This window comes from Schistocerca cancellata, chromosome 3, assembly GCF_023864275.1.
Source record: "Schistocerca cancellata isolate TAMUIC-IGC-003103 chromosome 3, iqSchCanc2.1, whole genome shotgun sequence".
Taxonomy (NCBI): Eukaryota; Metazoa; Arthropoda; class Insecta; order Orthoptera; family Acrididae; genus Schistocerca; species Schistocerca cancellata.
The window spans coordinates 546,975,011-546,997,539 of NC_064628.1; the positions used below are offsets into that span (position 1 = coordinate 546,975,011).

A 22,529-nucleotide genomic window follows, 5' to 3' on the forward strand; every position below is an offset into this window, starting at 1 on the left:
CACACACGTTGAGTTTACCATCTCCGTTTCCTTCATTACGAGCAAAAACAACCTAACGCCATACGTTACTGATGTCGATACAATCATCACCGTACACAGCTTTTATTGGTCTACAGACTTCAATTGGACGCAGTCTGAAAAACTTGTAAGGGTGTTGCAGGATACGTTGCGCTGAGAAATAACAGTTGAGAAAAAATTTGATACGTGCGCACTTTCCGAGTCAATTAGCATTGAAGTTAGTAAATGTCCACCCCGATAACTGTGTGGTCAGCGCGGCGGTCTGTCACGCCAAGAGGTCCGGGTTCGATTCCCGGCTGGGTAGGAGATTTTCTCCGTACAGGGACTGGGTGTTGTGTTGTCCTCATTCTCATTTCATCATCAGTGGAAGGCAACGAGAAACCAGCACTGGAATCACTTCCCTAGACGCTCATGCGGTGGACCTCTCTGACGAGGCTTCCCCAATGACCAGACCTGCCGTAAGGCAGAACACAAAGTTAAGTTAGTAAATGAGCCCAGTGCACATGCTAATTCAAGCTGCCCGATAGACACAATTAGTATCAGTTGTTCTCATAGCGTAGATGACTGCGCAACGAGAGTGCTCAGCCTGTGGCTCAGATTCTATCCTTATTATCGTCCCATGTCCAGTTTTGTATCGTTCTCGTGTTTGGTTTTAGGAAACCAAACGAAGAACACGTTTGGCGACGGCTGGCCGCTTGAATTTGTGCGGGCAGTGCCCTGATTGGCCAACTTCAATGCAATTGCAACATACTGAATTTTGCCCTGAACAATTGTTTCCCTGCGCAGTCTTCCCTGCAATGCTCTCATAAGCTTTTCAGGCTGTTTCTGACCACTCTGTGTATGAAACTATTCGAGAGCAGTTCGAAAGCACAATCCCTAATTGCGAAATGTTTAGCGAACGTTTACAATTCCGTGTCTTCGTCACTAGTAGTCGGTCATTCTAGTTTTACTGTCAGATATTGCAGAATTGTTGGCACCCTTTTTCAGGAGTGCCTCACATTCTGACTGCACAATCTTTATGGAAGAAATGAAAGATGAGAAATCCAGGATTACTGTCGCTGTCTATATCTGTACACATTTCAATACCATGTCAGTTGTGTCCTACAAAAATTCCATACACTCGAGTAACGTTGCATTTTAAAAGTATATTTAAGCAGTCTCTTCCACAAAAGTTGTCGAATTACTCTGTGTATTGAAATACCATATGGGAATACAGCCTTCTTTTCACACATTTGGCTTATGGTAACATTGAAAAACAGTAAGCAAGCCAACATATATTAATAGCTCACTAACATCAAAACGTTAGGGATGTATCAGCGCCTCGGACTGGAAATGGGTGAGGAAAGAAATCAACATAATGTTATTGAACCATCTGTTTCGATATCCGGCTGTATTGGTTTAGGAAGATCGCGGAAAACCTAAACGTGTGAGTCGTGCCTTCGCGCTAGCATCTCACTGTTGACAAATAAGAGCCTTTGTTCCCATACATATAGGAAGTCGCATTGGATACGAACTTCAATTAGCGAAATTAGCTGAGACTGTAAAACAGAAAGTGTCCCACTTGCAAAACTACTTACATTGCCTTGCCCTTTAAAAGTTAACCCTGTGGGGCTGTTATAAAATGATTGAGAATGTATGCAAAATGTAGTTTACTAACAACATTTGTTATCCCGAAACAAAGACAGACATAAATTATGCCAAACAAGTTATTGATTGAATACAACTAACGGTTAAGAGTACAATGGACAAGGATCCTGGGGGGTAGAAGTGAGTCAAGTACTTCGGCCTAAAAATGTGGATAGCGCAATCTGAATTGATCTGACGCTGCGCAGACATTGATTGATTAAATATACTGCGGTTTCACTACATAGGTGCAGCTGAGAGCAAGTGGCGATTGAGATCTGTACGCCCTGACAATGCCGGAGCAGCAGTACGTTACCCTGAATGAAATTTCCACTCTGCAGCGGAGTGTGCGCTGATATGAAACTTCCTGGCACATTAAAACTGTGTGCCCTGCCGAGACTCGAACTCGGGACCTAGGAGACGAGGTACTGGCAGATTAAAGCTGTGAGGACGGGGTGTGAGTCGCGTTTGGGTAGCTCAGTTGGTAGAGCACTTGCCGGCGAAAGGCAAAGGTCCCGAGTCCGAGTCTCGGTCCGGCACACAGTTTTAATGTGCCAGGAAGTTTCAGTACGTTACCCTGTTTGCTTCGTGCGGCGATGTAACTTACAGCTGGCGAGATGGGTGCCGCGGAGGTGAGACGAGAGGCGGCATCTGTGAATCTATCGCGGCCGCAAAAGAAATGCAAAAATCTCAGGTCAAGCGATCAGGCAGGCGGATCGCAATGTACTCTCTACCAGAGCCCTGAAATCACGGTAGATTTCAGTGTGTGATACACCCATTCGCTGGTCGTACCAACGACCAATTTGGCTCTTATACGACAGAGCACACAAGGATACCAAACGTCAAGACTGGTAAACCGTAAACGAATAAGTGCGTCCTCGGTAAACGAATAGTCCGAGACGTTTGAAGTCACAGTGTCAGTACAGTAAGAACTTCACCACAGGCTCTTCAGTCTAACTACTCTCAAGTGAAGTCAGTCTTCAGACAGACCCAAGCACCAACCACACATGCCAGAGCTTCGACCAGAAGGCTCCTCTACCTGACCAAAGTCCAGCACCCGAGTGCCTCACACCTCTCCAGAAAAAATTCCGTTTTCCCGCAAAGTGCACGAACGACACCGCCTTCACGCCGTCTTAAGCCTTTCATAGGGCTTTAGAGGCGCTAAATTTCCCCTCTCACACGACAGCACAAACTCATGTCAAACCAGGGCAAGAGTTAAGAAACATGCGTTTCTGGAAAAAAAAAAGAAACCACCAATTATTGGCTTTTTTACGTTTTCCCAGAGGGGGAAGATGATTTTCTCCAAAGTCGTGTCACTTCCCACGCAAACAAGTGAACACGTACAATTTAAAGATCTTTATCTGAATCACCTGTACCTTGGAGCTTGTTAGTCGTAGCTATGATGTGTAATAAAGATTGTATCTCCAAACGTTTCTCAGATGCCAGAGTTTCTTATACAACCGAGGCTGCTGACGGATGTGGGTCACAGGCCTATTTAAAGTATCGGCGAACATGAAAACTTGTGAATTTTTGTCCAGTTTACGACTCCACTGTGTAGAGACTGTCCTTTAGTCCATCGCCCCCAGCCCAGACTTTGGCTGGCGCCAATGTAGGTATCGCAGCAATGTTCTGGTGGAGACATGTCTCGACGACGGGTTGCGCTGTCTGCCCTGTACGGCTGTGGGCCTGTCTGGCAAGATTTAATGAGGGATGGGCTCGCCGCCAATTGCTTCCAACTCCCAACATGCTATTTCTACGAGCTAAGAACCATAAAAATACCTTATGCTTTTAGCGCCCTACCAGGCTCCATCAACATCTGCTCAGGCCGTTAACTTTCTAGAGTCTTGCTCAAGGTGCGTCAGGTTGTAATAAAATCTTTAATAATTTTCCTATACGGAAAATAGGTGAGAGAGTAACTTTTTTGTCCTCTCTCACCTCTTCTAAAAGTAAATTATTACTTTCAGATGATGTCTCTGAGCACTATGGGACTCAACTGCTGTGGTCATAAGTCCCCTAGAACTTAGAACTACTTAAACGTAACTAACCTAAAGACATCACACACATCCATGCCCGAGGCAGGATTCGAACTTGCGACCGTAGCGGTCGTGCGGTTCCAGACTGTAGCGCCTTTAACCGCTCGGCCACTCCGGCCGGCTTACTTTCAGATGCAAGTAGAGAATCCAGTGTCAAGCGTACACTGATGACACAAACATTATGACCACACGCATAATAGTATGTTGACCCACTTTTGGAATACACGTACTTGACTACACAAGAAGACACGTAAACTACCGAATTATTTTGCACCGGTGGCTAGCAGTGGCATGTTTGAACTTTAAATGATGTGACGAAAAGATCTGGTCTCTCTGAGAGTCGAAAACGTCACGAATCGTTATTGACAATAAATGCAGAGAAGTTAAGAATCTAAATAAATTTCCATTAACAGTTAGGTGCACTCATGCTAAAGCCTGAAAGGACATTATTAAAATTTTTGTGCTGAACCGGGATTCGAAATCTGACATGTGCTCTACGTGGAGGACTTGAGGAGTTTGGAATCTTGAGCAAACAACTAACTAGAACCAATGTAGTCAACATCTCAAGCTGAAATAAAAGACAGAGTATGTGCCCTGTGAGCATACCCGGCATTTAGTTATTTTACTAAAAGAAAAATGCTGGTGTAAGAAAGGTTAATGGTGACAGATTTTCTACATGCTGCTACCCATGCCCGTGTCATGGCCCAACCTAACCCATAGTCGGTAATGAAGGGACATCAGGGTTAACGTGAATTTGGAACCACGGCGGAATCGTATGTTCTTCACTTGGCATAATCAGGGGTAAACAGGATCTACTAGTGCCTACTAAAAAACTTCGCCTCGAGGGGGAATCGAAACATGGCCCCCACTAACCTAGTATCAAACTCCCAGACCACAGAACTGCACGCAAGACTGGCTCATAATTTTTCGTAGCACTGGCACGCCAGACCTTTTGAGAATTCTATCTTCCTGACTGCCTGGAGTGAATTACAGTCGATTCAAAATATTCATTTCTAGCTCAATAAAATCGCCATTAACCAGCTGCCTTAGCTACCCAGTGCGTACATTCAGTTATTGTCCACAAAACATTGCCTTACAGATGCTGCTTTATAAAAGTTTGCATTTTTATCCTGATGCAATCATCGTCTCCGAAATCTGTTGTACGCAGTACACAGTACCGCAAAATGTGACCATATCCTACCGCATTTGGCATTTTCTTAAGTGGAATAATTGGACCACATCCAAACCAGGAAAAATACCACCATACCACAAACCAACTCCTCCGTGCTTCACTGTTTGGCACTACAAGTGACGGCATGTAACGATCTCCAGGCATTCGCCAAACCCAAATCCTTCCACCTGTTTGCCACAGGGTGCAGCGTGGTCGTTACTCCTATCACTCGCTCCCAGTCATCCAATGTGCAGTGGCGTCGCTATTTACACCACGTCAAGCGTCGCTCAGCACCGACTACAGGTATGTGTGGCTTATGAGGAGCTGCTCGATCAGTGTACCTCATTCTATTTAACTTCCTAACGCATAGTCACTGTGCTAACTGGACTACTGGTAGCACTTTGTATCTCGCCAGTGGTTTCTTCCACTAACTCCTTGTGTCTTTTTACAAGCAATTTTCGCAGAGTCGGATGGTCCCTGACCAACAGTACATGCGGTCCGCCTGTCTTGGTTTATCTGTGGCTGTTCCTTTGCATATCCAGTTCTCAGTCACATCAACAACAGTTCACTCGGGCAGCTTTATAAAGGTTTTAATGTCCCTGTTGGGTATGTTACTCAGGTGACATCCAACGACTGGTCCACTTTCGAAGCCACTGAGCTCTCGTGATCGATCCAGCGTGCTGTTACTGCTTGACTACTGCCAACACATACCTCCCCGCCTCCTTTTATACTGACAGGTACACTTCTCATGGCATCCAGTGGTCAAATCCGGGTGTCTGCATTCTTGTATGAGACAGTGTATGACTGCTGAAGGCTGAATGCTTAGGAGAAATATTATGTGGTAGTTTCTCTTGTTTTTACATTTCTCGAGACTCATAACACTGTGCATGATCTTACACTGTTATTCATTGCGTATATTAACGATCTGGAATATGTTAATACAACCTCACAGCGTTCGCCTCCATGACATTTACTTGTGACAATGTGCTGCCAGGAGTACGACGTGCGGGCATGCAACTATACCTCATTAACTGATAGTCCACAACAGGAAGACCACCGTTCACCGCGAGAATGACGTACTTGAAAGTTCAGGTTTACTAACTGATACTGGCTGGAAATGTGTTATATCCCGTCTCTTAATCGTTAGTCAGCAGTGACGATTGGTGTAGTTGTCGCGTCTCACAACATGTGAATAACTTCCATTTTTAATATCACTTTGTGTTCGATAGCCGGTGATTTTCAAACTGCGCATAGATCAACTTTCCATCATGAATATTGTGACATTACGTAGTTGATGTTGAGGTTTCGATAGCGCGCTTGATGCTGTCAATCGTGGTTTTTCTAAGTATCTCGTACATTAATCGGTTTATGCATAAGTACTTGCCAAGTCGATAGTAGTTAATAGGTCGTTGGAATATCTTTTACAGAACAAGTATACAAGAATGACTGATGTGTTAGAGTTACAGTCATTATTTGCGTCAGGTATTAAAGAGAGTGGTGACACTACAAATATCACTTATTGTAATAAATTTGACTTTACAGGCATTTAGAACTGTCTTAGGTGTTCCCTAATATTTATAGTATTGTGTTATTGATTTATATCTAGTGTTTTCTAGTGGTCACTTGTGATAATCATCTTGTATAGTCAAATGACTGAGATTAAGGAACTGCAAGACAGTTATGTTATGTGAGCTGCATATAAGTCAGGTGAAACTTAATCAGATCTTCCGTATACTTTTGAGCATAATAGTACGTGTTCCAGTTTTATACATGAACAACCAACATACCTATATTTTTGTATTGACTGATGCGATGGAATTCTGCTGCGGGTAGACGACGGTTAACATATGATGATGATCCTGCAGGTCAGTTTCCTGCTCTTCTCATTTGTTTACTGCAGCTTTATAATTCAGATTAAATAGCATTGTTCTTCGTGAAATAACAACGCTATTTATTCATCTCTCTCGCGCACTGTGTCATCCAGCGTTAGATATCTGCCACGGAACTATTGGTTGTGCTCTCGGTAAAGCGAGACACCTGTTAGACCAATAGTATTTGATACTCCTGTGATGGTTTATATAACCCCCACGAATCTGTCTTGTTATTATCGCTGCTGTAACTAAACACACAAATATACTAGAATAGCGAGAATCGAACGAGTCGAAAACTCAGTGGTGCAAGGAATGTGACGTCACAGTGAGATGACGCTGCGCCGAAATCGATCATAGAGCATCATCTCGAATCACTATCTTGTCCAAAACAGACACATCGTGGAAATGTGCTTGTACTATAGTCAGACAGATTATAAACAGCAACGAGCACAAGTAAGGTGTTGTTGTTTGAGTCATCAGTCTTCTGACTGGCTTGAAGCGGCCCGCCACGAATTCCTCTCCTGCGCCAATCTCTTCACCTCAGAGCAGCACTTGCGACCTACATCCTCAATTATTTGCTGGATGTATTCCAATCTCTGTCTTCCTCTACAGATTTTGCCCTCTACAGCTCCCTCTAGAACCATGGAAGTCATTCCCTGATTTCTTAACAGGTGTCCTATCATCCTGTCCCTTCTCCTTGTCAGTGTTTTCCACATATTCCTTTCCTCTCCGATTTGGCATAGAATGTCCTCACTCCTTACCTTATCAGTCTATCTAATTTTCTACATTCATCTATAGCACCACATCTTAAATGCTTCGATTCTCTTCTGTTCCGGTTTTCCCACAGTCCGTGTTCCTCCAACATACAATGCTACACTCCAAACGTACAATCTGAGGAATTTCTTCCTCAGATTAAGGCCTATGTTTGATACTAGTAGACTTCTCTTGGCTAGGAATGCCATTTTTGCCAGGGCTAGTCTGCTTTTGAGGTCCTCCTTCCTCCGTCCGTCATTGGTTATTTTGCTGCCCAGGTAGTAGAATTCGTTAATTTCATCTACTTCGTAACCATCAGTCTGGATGTTAAGTTTCTCGCTGTTCTCATTACTGCAACTTCTCATTACTTTCGTCTTCCTCCGATTTACTCTCAATCCATATTCTATACTCATTAGACTGTTCACTCCATTCAGCATATCATGTAATTCTTCTTCAGTTTCACGAAGGATAGCAATGTCATCAGCGAATCGTATCATTGATATCCTCTCTCCTTGAATTTTAATTCTACTCCTGAACCTTTCTTTTATTTCCATCACTGCTTCTTCGATGTACAGATTGAAGAGTAGGGGCGAAAGGCTACAGCCTTGTCTTACACCCTTCTTAATACGAGCACTTCGTTCTTGGTCATCTACTTTATTATTCCCTCTTGGCTCTTGTACATATTGTATATTACCCGTCTCTTTTATAACTTACCCCTATTTTCCTCGGAATTTCGAACATGTTACACCATTTTACATTGTCAAACGCATTTTCAGGCCGACAAATCCTATGAATGTGTCTTGATTTTTCTTTAGTCTCGCTTCCATCATCAACCGTAGCGTCAGAATTGACTGTCTGGCGCCTTTGCCTTTCCTAAAGCCAAACTGATCGTCATTTAACACATCCTCAATTTTCCTTTCCATTCTTCTATATATTACTATTGTCAGCAACTGGGATGCACGAGCTGTTATGCTGATCGTGGGATAATTCTCGCACTTGTCACCTCTTGCAGTCTTCGGAATTATGTGGATGATATTTTTCGGAAAGTCAGATGGTATGTTGCCAGACTCGTACATTCTACACTCCAACGTGAACTGTCTTTTTTATTGCCACTTCTCCCAATGATTGTAGAAATTCTGATAGAATGTTATCTATACTTCTGCCTTACTTGATCTTAAGTCCTCCAAAGCTCTCTTAAATTCTGATTCTAATACTTGATCCCCTATCTCTTCTAAATGGACTCCTGTTTCTTCTTCTATAACATCAGACAAATCTTTCCCGTAATAGAGGCCTTCAAGGTACTCTTTCCACAAATTTGCTGTCTCCTCTGCATTTAATAGTGCAAGTCCCGTTGCACTCGCAATGTTTCCATCCTTGCTTTTAATTTCACCGAATGTTGTTTTGATTCCCCTATATGCTGAGTTAGCCCTTCCGACAATCATTTCTTTTTCGATTTCATCAGGACTATCTTTATGGACTGTGAGAAAATTTTAGCTTTTGACCAACATTGTATCAATAAGTGTGTACATTTGATTTCTTTGTTATTGTAATTACGATTATGAAAAATTTTGACAAATATGTATTGCCCACTGCCCAAAACAATTTGTAAAATTTTTTGTGGGGAGCATGGGAGCTATGTAAGTAGGCTGTTTATGTTTTCTTATTGGCAACGTTACGTAGCGCTCTGTACGAAAATCACTGGCTGTGCTGTGTGCAGTCTGTGGCTAGTTTGCATTGTTGTCTGCCATTGTAGTGTTGGACAGCTGGACGTGAACAGCGCGTAGCGTTGCGCAGTTGGAGGTGAGCCGCCAGCAGTGGTGGATGTGGGGAGAGAGATGGCGGAGTTTTGAAATTTGTTATACTGGATATTATGAACTGCTATATATATTATGACTATTAAGGTAAATACATTGCTTGTTCTCTATTATCATCTTTCATTTGTTAACTATGCCTATCAGTAGTTAGTGACTTCTGTAGTTTGAATCTTTTATTTAGCTGGCAGTAGTGGCGCTTGCTGTATTGCAGTAGCTTGAGCAACGAAGATTTTTGGTGAGGTAAGTGATTTGTGAAAGGTACAGGTTAATGTTAGTTAGGGCCATTCCTTTGTAGGGATTTCTGAAAGTCAGATTGCGTTGCGCAAAAAAATATTGTGTGTCAGTTTAAGCACAGTCTTGTATAATTTATTCTAAGGGGACGTTTCAATCTTAAACTTGAGAAGTCAGCATGTATACCCGAATTATCATTGTCTGCGTTGATTTGCTGTTGATTCGGACAAGAACAACTGTATCACTGAACTGTTCATTGTAACACACTGTTTGTCCTACCTTCTTATTCATAACGAATGCTACTCCCGTTATATCATATTCTGCTGCTGTAGAGATTACCCTATATTCATGTGACCAGAAATCCTTGTCTTCTTTCCATTGCACTTCACTGACTCCCTACTATATCTAGAGTGAGCCTTTGCATTTCTCTTTTCAGATTTTCTAGTTTCCCCACTACGTTCAAGCTTCTAAATTCCACGCCCTAATACGTAGAACATTTTCCTGCATTTTTAAATATGGCTGCGAATCACCAACTGTATAAATTTGAAGAGGTTAAGAAAAATAAACAGCCAACCGTTTGCAAACCAAAGGTTTATGCAGAAAATTAAATTTACAAAATAAATTAAAAATAAGAACGATGATCTAAATTTCCTTGATCTGAAATTACGCGTACAGAATGGCAGTGTCACTTTCGATATTTATCGTAAGACGAACTACTTTGATAATATTATTCCATCAGATTGTTTCCACCCATGGGCTCATAAATCTGCGTTTTTTTTTCATTCAACAATAAACCGTGCTTTAACGACGCCACTTTCCCCATACGATTCTCAAAAAGAAATTAATTTGATTAAGACTACTGCAGTAATAATGCTTATAAACAAGACGTAGTCGACCAGATACTTAATAACAAAAGGGCAAATAAAAAATTTTCGACACCAGGTGACAACAAATTGAGGAGTAATGAAGAGGGAAATGACAAGTTCATTTCGATAACGTTTTTAGGTAGTATGTCCTACAGGATTGGCCGTCTTCTGATTAGAAAATACATTTGTAAAGTCGCCTTCTCTACTAACTACAGTTAGAACAATTTAGTGCATACATTAAAATCTGAACAAGATCCTTTCACAAATTCAGGCGTCTATAAAGTCGTCTGTAAAGACTGCCCTAGCTATTATCTAGGCAGACTGGTAGAACTGTTAAAGCCTGATGTATGGAACACCTGTTGAGTGAGAAAGGGGGAAATGTTTATAATTCTTCTTTTGTTGAACATTTACTTATTGCAGAACATTCTCCGATGGAATTAGAAGGAACCGCAATTTTACGTAAGGAAATAAAAGGCTGGAAATTGGAAGAACTTGAAATTTAAAAATATCTTTCTAAAGCACACGGTAACATTTTGAACGATCACGTGCAACTCGCGGGTAAGTACTTCGTTGACGGATTTAAAGCGCTGTTCATGGTCACATAATACGTGTTTACCGATCTCCGTTAACCTCGGTGAACGTGCGATTTTTGTCAAAATATTTCCTCCGTACTGTTGAGCTACTGACATTTCATATCACTAGGTTTCGTTTTTCGAGGTCTTTTCAACACATGGTATTCCAAAAAAATTGTATTTGTACAGTTAAGCAGAACTTTCTCGTTTTTATGTTGTCATGTAACTTTATTCGTTTTAGTTTTTCCTTCACCTTTTTGTAACAGAAGTACTTTTTTGTAATAGAATTGTTATCTTCTGCACACTAAATTTACAACCAGTATGACTCTGCTACATAAATGTTTTACAGATAATTTTATGTTTAATGTACGCTACTAAAACTATTGCATTTATTACTGGCCTTCTATAAGAGATTGTCATTTCGCTATAATGTAAAATTATGCTACTTAACACCAGCAAGACGCAGTACTTACGTGCATGTATGTAGCGCCCACGGCTTTCCAATTTTTCTTATTGCTTAAGCTTCCGTAGTTTCAAGCGGAAGTGTTTCTTTTTGTGACGTTGTTTTAAATCAAATGGGCTCTTCTTTCCCGATGCATTTGGAACATTGCTTCTTTGTTAACAGAGCTCTAGCTTCTGCACGGTGAATTTATGTACTGTATTACTCTGTCAGCAAATGTATTAAAAATTTTATACGTAATGCATACCCGTAAATTTATTGCAGTTTAGTAGTCTTAATAGAGAAAATTTCATTCTTACTTTAATGTAAAACGATGTAATTTAACACAAGCAAGGCGTTGTTCTTACTTGCATGTATTTAGCGCCCTCTGCAGCCCAGTTTTTCCTGGTAGCTTGAGCCTGTACCTTTAAACAGTTGGCCTGACATGGTGAATACTTAGTTTATGCGAATATTTTATCGTTTGGACTCCTTTTATAATTTTATGATGACAAGAGGCTTTACCAGTGGGCAAATACATTCGTGAATTTATTCTGACGTGTGCTGAATGTAATCTGGCTACTGTCTTAAGCCATGGCATGTGATGTTTCTGGTTTTTATATCGGTTTTATATATGACAAGAGCCACTCGGCTTCAGCTTATGTAATTTACCTCCATGTGATGTAACAAGTGACAAAGCTTACCTCACAAATATATTTTTCTGTTATTAATATTTTGTTATGTATGTAAAATAATTTTTGTAACCGGTTATCTCCTGCTGAAGAAGATATTTTTAGAAATATCGAAACATAGATCAAGGGTTGAATTAACCTTTCGCTTGTAACTTGGTGGCTGATTTTTTTTCTACCTCTTCGTTTCATTGGTTATTCAATCTTTTTCTCATGGTCACCTCCCCCTTCGCAATCTCGTCCCGGAGACCTGAATGGGGGAATATTCCGGAACCTTTTGCCAATGGAGAGATCGTCATGGCGCTTTTGCGTTACAGGCCACATGCCCTGTCGATACACATTACATGTTTTTAACATAATGGTTTCCATTGCCTACTCAATCCTCGTGCCGTTGATCGTTGCTGGCTCTTTCGCCTTTGGGGGCAGTATCCCACCCCAAGGACGAGAGAGTGTCCTGAACATCTGTCCGCTCCTCCGCCCGCTTTGAAAAGGCCGTTGGCAGACTTATGCCGGAAGTCTACCGCAGCCAAAGCTAATTATTAATCAAAATTTAAGCGGTGGGGGGTGCGAACCTGGGACTGAAAACATGGTGATTACGAATCAAAGACGCCATCCCCAGATCACGGGTGGGTAAAGTTTATATTCGAAAGTCATCATTATGGGTTTGGGATTTAAAAAAAATGATTTTCAGGCGTAATTTTTTTGCTGAGGGTTCGATTTGCACCCATTTACTGGTGATACAGTCGCGTACATTCCTGAGCAACGAAACACAGTGTGACTCTGTGTTTTTATTTCTCGTGCAATGACGTTTGGTGCGCAGGACATGAAAGTGTTTCTTCTCAATCGTACATCAAAAGTAAGAATCGCATAACTCCAGATTTAGTGCACGAACTCAAAATACATTCTAAGAAAAAAAAAGTATGACGCCCCAGGAAGATATTATCCAAACTGAACGGAAATCAATTTCAGAATAATCGAGCAACTCAGTAATGCATTATCCACCTGCAGCCTTCATGCAAACAGTAATTCGGCTTGGCACTGATTGGCAAAGTCGTTGGATGTCATCCTCAGGGATATCGTGTGGAAGTCAGTGTAATTGGCGCGTCAGATCGTCCAAATCCCGAGCCTGTTGAAGGGCCCCACCCGTAAGGCTCCAAACGTTCTTAATCGGGGAGAGAATTGGCGACCTCGCTGTCCACGGTATGATTTGGCATGCGATGGAAACTCTTGTCGTGTGCTGAAGAATATGCATTATATTGCTGAACTGTAAGCCCAGGATGGCTTGTCATGAAGGGCAACAAAATGGGACGTAGAATATCGTCGATGTACCGCTGTACTGCAAGGGTGCCGCGGATGACAACCAAACAGGTTCTGCTATGAACCGAGAAGGCAACCCCAGCTTATCAGTTCTGGATCTCGGGCCGTATGGCGGGTGATAGTCAATTTTGTATCCCACCATTGTTTTGGAATCTCGTTGTATGGAGTAGAATTGTCTTCAGTGATGAGTCCCGCTTCGAACTGAGCCACGATGACCAGTGAGAACGTGACTGGTGACGCCCCCGACAGCGGTGGGATACCAACCTTATTGTTGGCCGCCATTAGGCCCGACAGCGAGGAGTGTTGATCTGGGGTGCCATTTCATTTTGTAGGAGGACTCCTTTGGTTCTTATCCGTGGCACCCTTGCAGCACAGCGATACGTCGACAATATTCTACGCCCCATTTATTTCATTTCGTGACAAGCCATCCTGGGCTTACATTTCAGCAAGATAATGACCGCCCGCACACGGCGAAAGTTTCTACTGCCTGTCTTCGTGCTTGCCAAACCCTATCTTGGCCGGTAAGGTCGCTATACCCTCCCCAATCGAGAATGTTTGGAGTATTATGGGCAGGGCCCTCCAACCAGGTCAGAATTTTGTGTTGCTCTAACGCGCCAGCTGGACAGACATTGGCACAGTCAGTCAATACTAATACGAATAATTGCTTGCAGAAGGACCAGAGATGAAGCTACATTTTACTGGGTTGCTCAATTCGTGAAGCTCTTTCCCTTGAATAAATCAACCAGTTTTTCTGAAACTGTAATTGTTGGCTATACTTCTACATCACATCTACCGATTTCCGTCTCATTCGGATAATTTCTTCGTGGTACGTGAACTTTTTTTTCTTTTCTTTTTTTGTCTTAGGGTGTAGTTCCTGGAAAGCAGCATTCGCAGTATGCTAGCGTATGTTATTAAACGCCTACAATCAGAGTTCTCAAACAAAAAAACCTGCAGCATTTCTGTGAAGATGGAATTTTAAATCCTCTGTTGACTTTCGACTAAACGTTTTGTACATTTCTTATTCGGTTGCTGTTTTCCAGTTATAATCTGCGTAATTCACCTCCACTGTTCCACAACCTTGGAGCATTTCTGTACATGCGGTATCGTTTACGACAGTAAGTCGCTGACGTTTATTACCAGGGAAACCAATTGTCTCTTGAATAGCTAACACATTCATTACTTAAATACAGTACAACGGTATGCATCGTCATTATAAGACTGTTGCATATGTTCCTATCCACACAAAAATGTGTGTATCATAGCAACTGTTTAAATGATGACCAGAAATCTCTCTCCAAAATCCCCGCTGTCAGTTGCTTACTAGTGATGTGATGCGTTTAGAGAGCAATATTAGACTGCCTGTTCCAATTATTACTTTGACGAGACGTGTGTATTTCCTTTATGTTTTCACTATGTCTGTATAAACTTTATGAAAGAAGTTGTTCTTGTTATGGTCTTCAGTCACAAGGTTAGTATCATGCAGCTCTCCATACTAGACCGTCTTGTGAAAGCCTATTCATTTCTACACAAAATTCCCTCTGTTACGAAGTTAACTATCCATTGAAGCCAAGGCATACGTAGAATTAATCTATCCCTTCTTTTAGTCAAATTAGGCCACAAATTTCTTTTCTGCCGGGAGCAGAAGATCACTCGTGAAGTCATTTTTGAGACAATTATTCATTAGTTGAATCTTCCGCAATATCGAAGCTATTTTGCTGTTATGGTATTTATGAATATACGAAAATCATTGCTTTCATCTTGTTTCAGAATCAGTGACGTACGCGGTTGTACAGTGAGAGGACTGACAGCATAGCAGAACACTTACTCTTGTTACAGGTAACCGACATTTTGATTAAACAAGTAATTTATTGTCTTTGTTACTCGAAGCACTGTTTTGGCAGTATGCTGATTGCAGACTGTGGCTACTGAAACGTATTAACAGACTACATACTACCGTATGAAGAGACGACTTTCAGAGGCTAAACCTCTGTCTGCAAAATAAGTGTCATATGTTTTAACCTGTCTACCCTCACTCGTAACACAGACCAGTTAAAAACACAGTCGTAATCTAAAACGTATTTTCACTTTGATAGTAGCGAAATAAGTGTTATTGTTAAGTTTCTGCCAAAGAAATTGAAATTCAGCTGGACTGCAATACAATAGCGGAACCAATTAAAACACTGCAGAGGCCCGTTTCTGGTGGTTATCGAACTTCAGTTCCCATCCCAAGTATAGCTGCAATATCTCTCCATCGCCGCAATTAGCAGAGCCGGTTACGTTTCAGCAGCCACGAGAAGGCGAAAGTAAAACACTTCATGCCGTAACCTTGCTACCAGAAGCTGGTCTTTGCACGTTGCACACGTGCAGATTTGGGATCGTTAACTGAGACATATTGGGATTGCAGCCTAGTGTACACTGAATCACATGTATATGTCTTCGTAATCGCTAAAACGATTTAGCGACGTACGTGTGCCAAAGTAATTAAAGAATCAATCAGTCAAAACATAATTATTGTGTTTTACGAAGTTGGAACATTTAACATGTTGTTCACTGAAAACATGTAGCATGTTTCTTTTTGTAACACCCTGTATATGAAATGGTACTTCAAAACCAGCCTCGGAAAAGGTTAGGGCATTCCCTGCAGGCGACACTTTATTTAAAATTAGATTAACAATTAATTTGGTGTTAATTAAATGAAACAACAATTTCATTATTACCAGTCACCGTTTTATTTATTTCCACGACGCGTTTCGAAGGTTTAAACCTCCATCATCGGGTGGATTTACAACGATGACTGGTAACAGTGAAATTGTTGTTTCATTTAATGTCAGTAACAGTCACGGTAAAGCCTAACCTAAAAATGTTCGCATTTAAAGTTAATTTGGTGTTATTACGCATCCTGAGGGACGTGAATAACACCAAATACACTCCTGGAAATGGAAAAAAGAACACATTGACACCGGTGTGTCAGACCCACCATACTTGCTCCGGACACTGCGAGAGGGCTGTACAAGCAATGATCACACGCACGGCACAGCGGACACACCAGGAACCGCGGTGTTGGCCGTCGAATGGCGCTAGCTGCGCAGCATTTGTGCACCGCCGCCGTCAGTGTCAGCCAGTTTGCCGTGGCATACGGAGCTCCATCGCAGTCTTTAACACTGGTAGCATGCAGCGACAGCGTGGACGTGAACCGTATGTGCAGTTGACGGACTTTGAGCGAGGGCGTATAGTGGGCATGCGGGAGGCCGGGTGGACGTACCGCAGAATTGCTCAACACGTGGGGCGTGAGGTCTCTACAGTACATCGATGTTGTCACCAGTAGTCGGCGGAAGGTGCACGTGCCCGTCGACCTGGGACCGGACCGCAGCGACGCACGGATGCACGCCAAGACCGTAGGATCCTACGCAGTGCCGTAGGGGACCGCACCGCCACTTCCCAGCAAATTAGGGACACTGTTGCTCCTGGGGTATCGGCGAGGACCATTCGCAACCGTCTCCATGAAGCTGGGCTACGGTCCCGCACACCGTTAGGCCGTCTTCCGCTCACGCCCCAACATCGTGCAGCCCGCCTCCAGTGGTGTCGCGACAGGCGTGAATGGAGGGACGAATGGAGACGTGTCGTCTTCAGCGATGAGAGTCGCTTCTGCCTTGGTGCCAATGATGGTCGTATGCGTGTTTGGCGCCGTGCAGGTGAGCGCCACAATCAGGACTGCATACGACCGAGGCACACAGGGCCAACACCCGGCATCATGGTGAGGGGAGCGATCTCCTACACTGGCCGTACACCACTGGTGATCGTCGAGGGGACACTGAATAGTGCACGGTACATCCAAACCGTCATCGAACCCATCGTTCTACCATTCCTAGACCGGCAAGGGAACTTGTTGTTCCAACAGGACAATGCACGTCCGCATGTATCCCGTGCCACCCAACGTGCTCTAGAAGGTGTAAGTCAACTACCCTGGCCAGCAAGATCTCCGGATCTGTCCCCCATTGAGCATGTTTGGGACTGGATGAAGCGTCGTCTCACGCGGTCTGCACGTCCAGCACGAACGCTGGTCCAACTGAGGCGCCAGGTGGAAATGGCATGGCAAGCCGTTCCACAGGACTACATCGAGCATCTCTACGATCGTCTCCATGGGAGAATAGCAGCCTGCATTGCTGCGAAAGGTGGATATACACTGTACTAGTGCCGACATTGTGCATGCTCTGTTGCCTGTGTCTATGTGCCTGTGGTTCTGTCAGTGTGATCATGTGATGTATGTGACCCCAGGAATGTGTCAATAAAGTTTCCCCTTCCTGGGACAATGAATTCACGGTGTTCTTATTTCAATTTCCAGGAGTGTATATAACAGCGGCAACACTGGTGGCAGTGAAATGCGACAAGAATTGTTATTAACGAGGTCCGCAGCTTTAGCAGGCTTTCTGCAGTTAGCTAATACGCTAATATGTAACAAGGGCGTCCGGACTGGTTACAAAAGCGTGTTCAAGTTTCCACTTGACTCTGAATGGGAGAATGCTACAGCGACTAATTAAACTGTGTCGGATTTGCGGTTAATATTCACAAAACTAAGCCAGAAAAATGAAAGAAATAATGATGACCGCTAATGGCTTATTACGTATCCAATCGACCTACATCAGACACGATTACGAGGTTATCAATCTACCGACTGCTGTGGTTTACGAACTAGTTCACTTGCTGTATAAGACTAAAAAGATAGGTGTAAAATGATTTTCCACTTGCTGTTCTCTTTTCGAAAAACCAATAAATTACCATCAACTTCCTAGAAAAAAAAAAGAACACACCGATCCGTTTTCTTTTTGGATTGAATCTCACTCTTATAACAATAAATCTATAACTTCCCTCTTCGGTAAAGTATTCGATTTAAGTAAAGTATACTATTTAAAAAAGACAAGTTTTTAAAATTGCTCTATTAAAAGGTATTAATTTACTTCTCAGATTTTGTTAAAACAGAGTACTGAAAAATTCGTATTATTAACGAGAGGGTAAAGCTTGGTATGATTGCACTAATTGTTCGAAATATTTTATCATATTGGTCGTCACCAGTCGCTGCCTTGCACTATTGGCAATATCTTTTAGAAAGCAGTCGTCACAGATTGGGCACAACCGCCAACATTTTGAACGGAAATGAGCAGTTCTAGATTAAAATTTATCAGTCATTTTTACCGTAGTGTGTAAAGTATTGCAGCAGCATCCATGCCAAGCCAATGATTATTTACCTTCTGCGTTGGAAATCACTGACTTTTTATCAAAGTGTTAAAATGGATTTTGCACTACGTGGAGGAAGGTTTAATATAATTATATTTACACTGAAATTCATTAGACGTGTGCTGGAGGATTGGTAGATGTGTTATTTAAATACCTTGACGTGGCAGTCGCACATTTGAAACGTTTTCGTTCTGAGGACAATGCAAACATGTCCGTTACGTAACATGAAGAGAAAAAAACTAGAAGTAAAAATAATGCAATTGAAAATACCATGATTTGTCAATCTCTAAAAATAGGTATTTTAAATTTGTAACTTGTTCTCCTCCATGCCTTCCAACCTGAGAGAGAGAAGTATAATTTTAAAAAGCCATAGGTGAACGATATTTTCACTCTGGAGTGGCCTGTACACTGATATGAAACTTCGTGGCAGATTAAAACCGTGGGCCAGACTGAGACTCGAACTCGGGACCTTTGCTTTTCACGGGCAAGTGCTATACCGACTGAACTACCCAAGTACGCCTCAGAAGACGCCCTTACAGCTTAAATTCGGCCAGTAGCTCGTCTCCTGTCTTCCAAACTTCACAGAAGCTCTCCTGCGAAACTTGCGAGACTAGCACTCCTGGAAGAAAGGATATGTGGTGACGTGTCTTAGCAACAGTCTGTGGGAGCTTCTGTGAAATTTGGAAGGCAGGAGACGAACTACTGGTGGAATTTAAGCTCAGAGAGCGGGTTCTGAGCCGTGCTTGGGTAGCTCAGTCGGTAAACATGTGGCCCAGAAACATGCGCATTAAGAAAGAAAGAAGTGTTGCGGAATTGGCAGAAGGATGAAAGGCTGGGACTGACTGATGGAGTTGAGTTAGAAATTGCTAAAAATTGCATATTTATTTAAATAACGACATATGTAACATATCACAATAACTTGAACAGATCGCTCGTTAGGGCATCTCGGTGAAATACCTTACAAACCTGAAATTTATCTTGAGCTCAAGTAACCAACGGATTGAACATTTACCAGTTGTGTCGCAAAACTTCTCGTAAACAGAAACAGGATCAAATGCACCAACACCTGTAAAAACAAGGCTCAAAAGCCATTTAACTTAAAAGCTTAAGTATTTAAAAGCTGCTTAACAACTGTTAAAACATCATGCTTAAAAACCAGGACATTTCTTTCATAATATAACTTAATCGTAGTAAAACCAATAATCAAACAGAACTTGGGAATTATTACAGAAGCCGACAATTACACAACATAATGTTAAAAATCAGACATTTCAAGAAAGACGGCTTGTCTTCGATAATGAACTTCGATGGTTCCGGGTTTGTATCCCACACAATCTTGCTGAAACCTGCCTGCTGAAAAGTATCCAACTAGTTCCATTACACATGAGGACTGGCTACATCATCCATGCGTATATTAGCCATTACTCAAAGGTTCACCTGAAACAGTTCAGTTCAGTATTAGACACAAGACACAACAACATGTTAGCGTACGCCTCTGTTATGTCGCTAAAAGCTTAAATATTTCAGAAATAACTGCTTCTGAACAGGTACACGTATTGACGTGCAACGAAAACTGCATTCACTGCTGCATATAACCTGATTACTAATGGACAGAAACATTTAACAAACAAGTTATGAAAGTTTCGATGGAAGTAAAACAGTTCATTCACTCCGGCTAAGCGATGGTAGCATTAGCAAAAACATCGGCACACAGCGCCTGTTCGATAATCTATCCTGCTGGGCACATACTGATCACATTTACTTGCAGATCATGCAGTAACATACTGTGTCCAAAGTGTCGGAATTCTCAGACACATCTGCACAACACCGTCGAGCTACACGTGCGGAAACGCCCTGTGTTTACTCTGTCCAACGGGCTGCTGACAGCCGTGCTACCCTTGGCACAGAAAAGAAATATTTGGAAACCTTTGGATATATAGCTGTAGAGAAGAATGGAGAAAATTAAATGATTGGACAGAGTAGGGAATGAAGAAGTACTCGACAGAGTAAAAGAAGCATATCAGAAAGGGAAAGCGATCTGATTCAGATACATTCATGGAAAAACTGTTGGTAAAAACCTATCATTGAAACAGAGGTAGAAAAAGAAGTATAGTTTGGTTATAGATTTGAGGGGAGAAATATCGTACCAAGAAGTAAAGGAAGAAACAAGGGATAAGTCATGGAGGACGATGTTCAGCTGAAATCTGTATTTTGACAGTTTTTTTGTGATGATTTTTTGAGTAAAAAAGTATTAACGATATTAAAAGATGATTATCTCGGTATTTAACATGCGTCAGTATTTTATGAACTCCTCGTGGATATTTGTGTAGGTAGAAGTAGATCACAATTGTCTTTAACGTGTTAGATAGATGTTTGAAGTGTAAAAGTTAAGTTCATATGTTTTCAGAAACCAACATGTAAAAGGTTCGAATGGCTCTGAGCACTATGGGACTTAACATCTGAGGTCATCAGTCCCCTAGAACGTAGAACTACTAAAACCTAACTAACCTAAGGACATCACATACATCCATGCCCGAGGCAAGATTCGAACCTGCGACGGTAGCGGTCGCGCGGTTCCAGACTGAAGCGCCTAGAACCGCTCGGCCACTCCGGCCGGACATGTATAAGGAAGTGATTGAGAAAATACATGTAGTTTTCGAAGAGCTAACCCAAATGTTTACCACTCGTACAGTTACTGCAGTGAGTAAAGGATGGAATTGATCAAGTTTTATTATTTAATAAAATAAATTTATTCTTCATAAATCAGATTTATTCGGCAAGAAATATAAAAACAGAAATTAAAATTATAATATTCTTATCACTTGCGAACGCGTAACTGTGAACCGACTGCTAGCATTCTCCGAAATTTCATTTTGTTTCACTGTGGAAAGTACGGCTTTTCGCCTCTTTAGTGGTGGGTGGTCCATTAACTGGCATGTCAGGGAACGCTGTAATATGTATTAGTTATGAGGACGCACATCACAGCACACTTTGTTACCGAGCTTACTTATCGGTTATGCAGGGTGTCCCAAACGTTTAGGGTCAAAATGACAAAACCGTTTTAAGTTAAGGGGCCAGTGGTTGGAAATGAGTACTTCACGTGGTACGAGGTCTTGGATGAGGAGTACGTGTCAGGCATGTGTTTGTAGATAACTGATGTGCCATAACCAACAACGCGTATCACACTGTCGTTGGTGGTGTTAGCCTGAAACACGAAGCTCACTGAAACTTGAAGTTAGATTTGTCAATAATACTTTTGCGTTTCTATAATTTCCAACAAGGAAAGGCAAACCTACGTTTCTAGCATTTGTAGACTTAGAGAAAGCGTTTGACAATATTGACTGGAATACTCTCTGAAGGTGGCAGGGGTAAAATACAGGGAGCGAAAGGCTATTTACAATTTGTACAGAAACCAGATGGCAGTTATAAGAGTCGAGGGACATGAAAGGGAAGCAGTGGTTGGGAAGGGAGTGAGATAGGGTTGTAGCCTATCCCCGATGTTATTCAATCTTTATATTGAACAAGCAGTGAAGGAAACAAAAGAAAAATTCGGAGTAGGTATTACAATCCATGGAGAAGAAATAAAAACTTTGAGGTTTGCCGATGACATTGAAATTCTGTCAGAGACAGCAAAGGACTTGGAAGAGCAGTTAAACGGAATGGATAGCGTCTTGAAAGGAGGACATAAGATGAACATCAACAGAAGCAAAACGAGGATAATGGAATGTAGTCGAATTAAGTCGGGTGATGCTGAGGGAATTAGATTAGTAAATGAGACACTTAAAGTAGTAAAGGAGTTTTGCTATTTGGGGAGCAAAATAACTGATGATGGTCGAAGTAGAGAGGATATAAAATGTAGACTGGCAATGGCAAGGAAAGCGTTTCTGAAGAAGAGAAATTTGT

At 42.0% G+C, this 22,529-nt stretch overlaps 1 protein-coding gene across 1 annotated transcript in view; it reads left to right on the forward strand.

Moving 5' to 3' along the window:
- Positions 1–22,529, forward strand: part of LOC126175383 (ABC transporter G family member 23) — a 501,239-nt gene that overhangs the window by 139,794 nt on the left and 338,916 nt on the right. Inside the window, exon 2 of the mRNA XM_049922158.1 lies at positions 15,162–15,230. The gene's annotated coding sequence lies outside the window, so the exon portion shown is untranslated. The remainder of the gene's footprint in view (positions 1–15,161; positions 15,231–22,529) is intronic.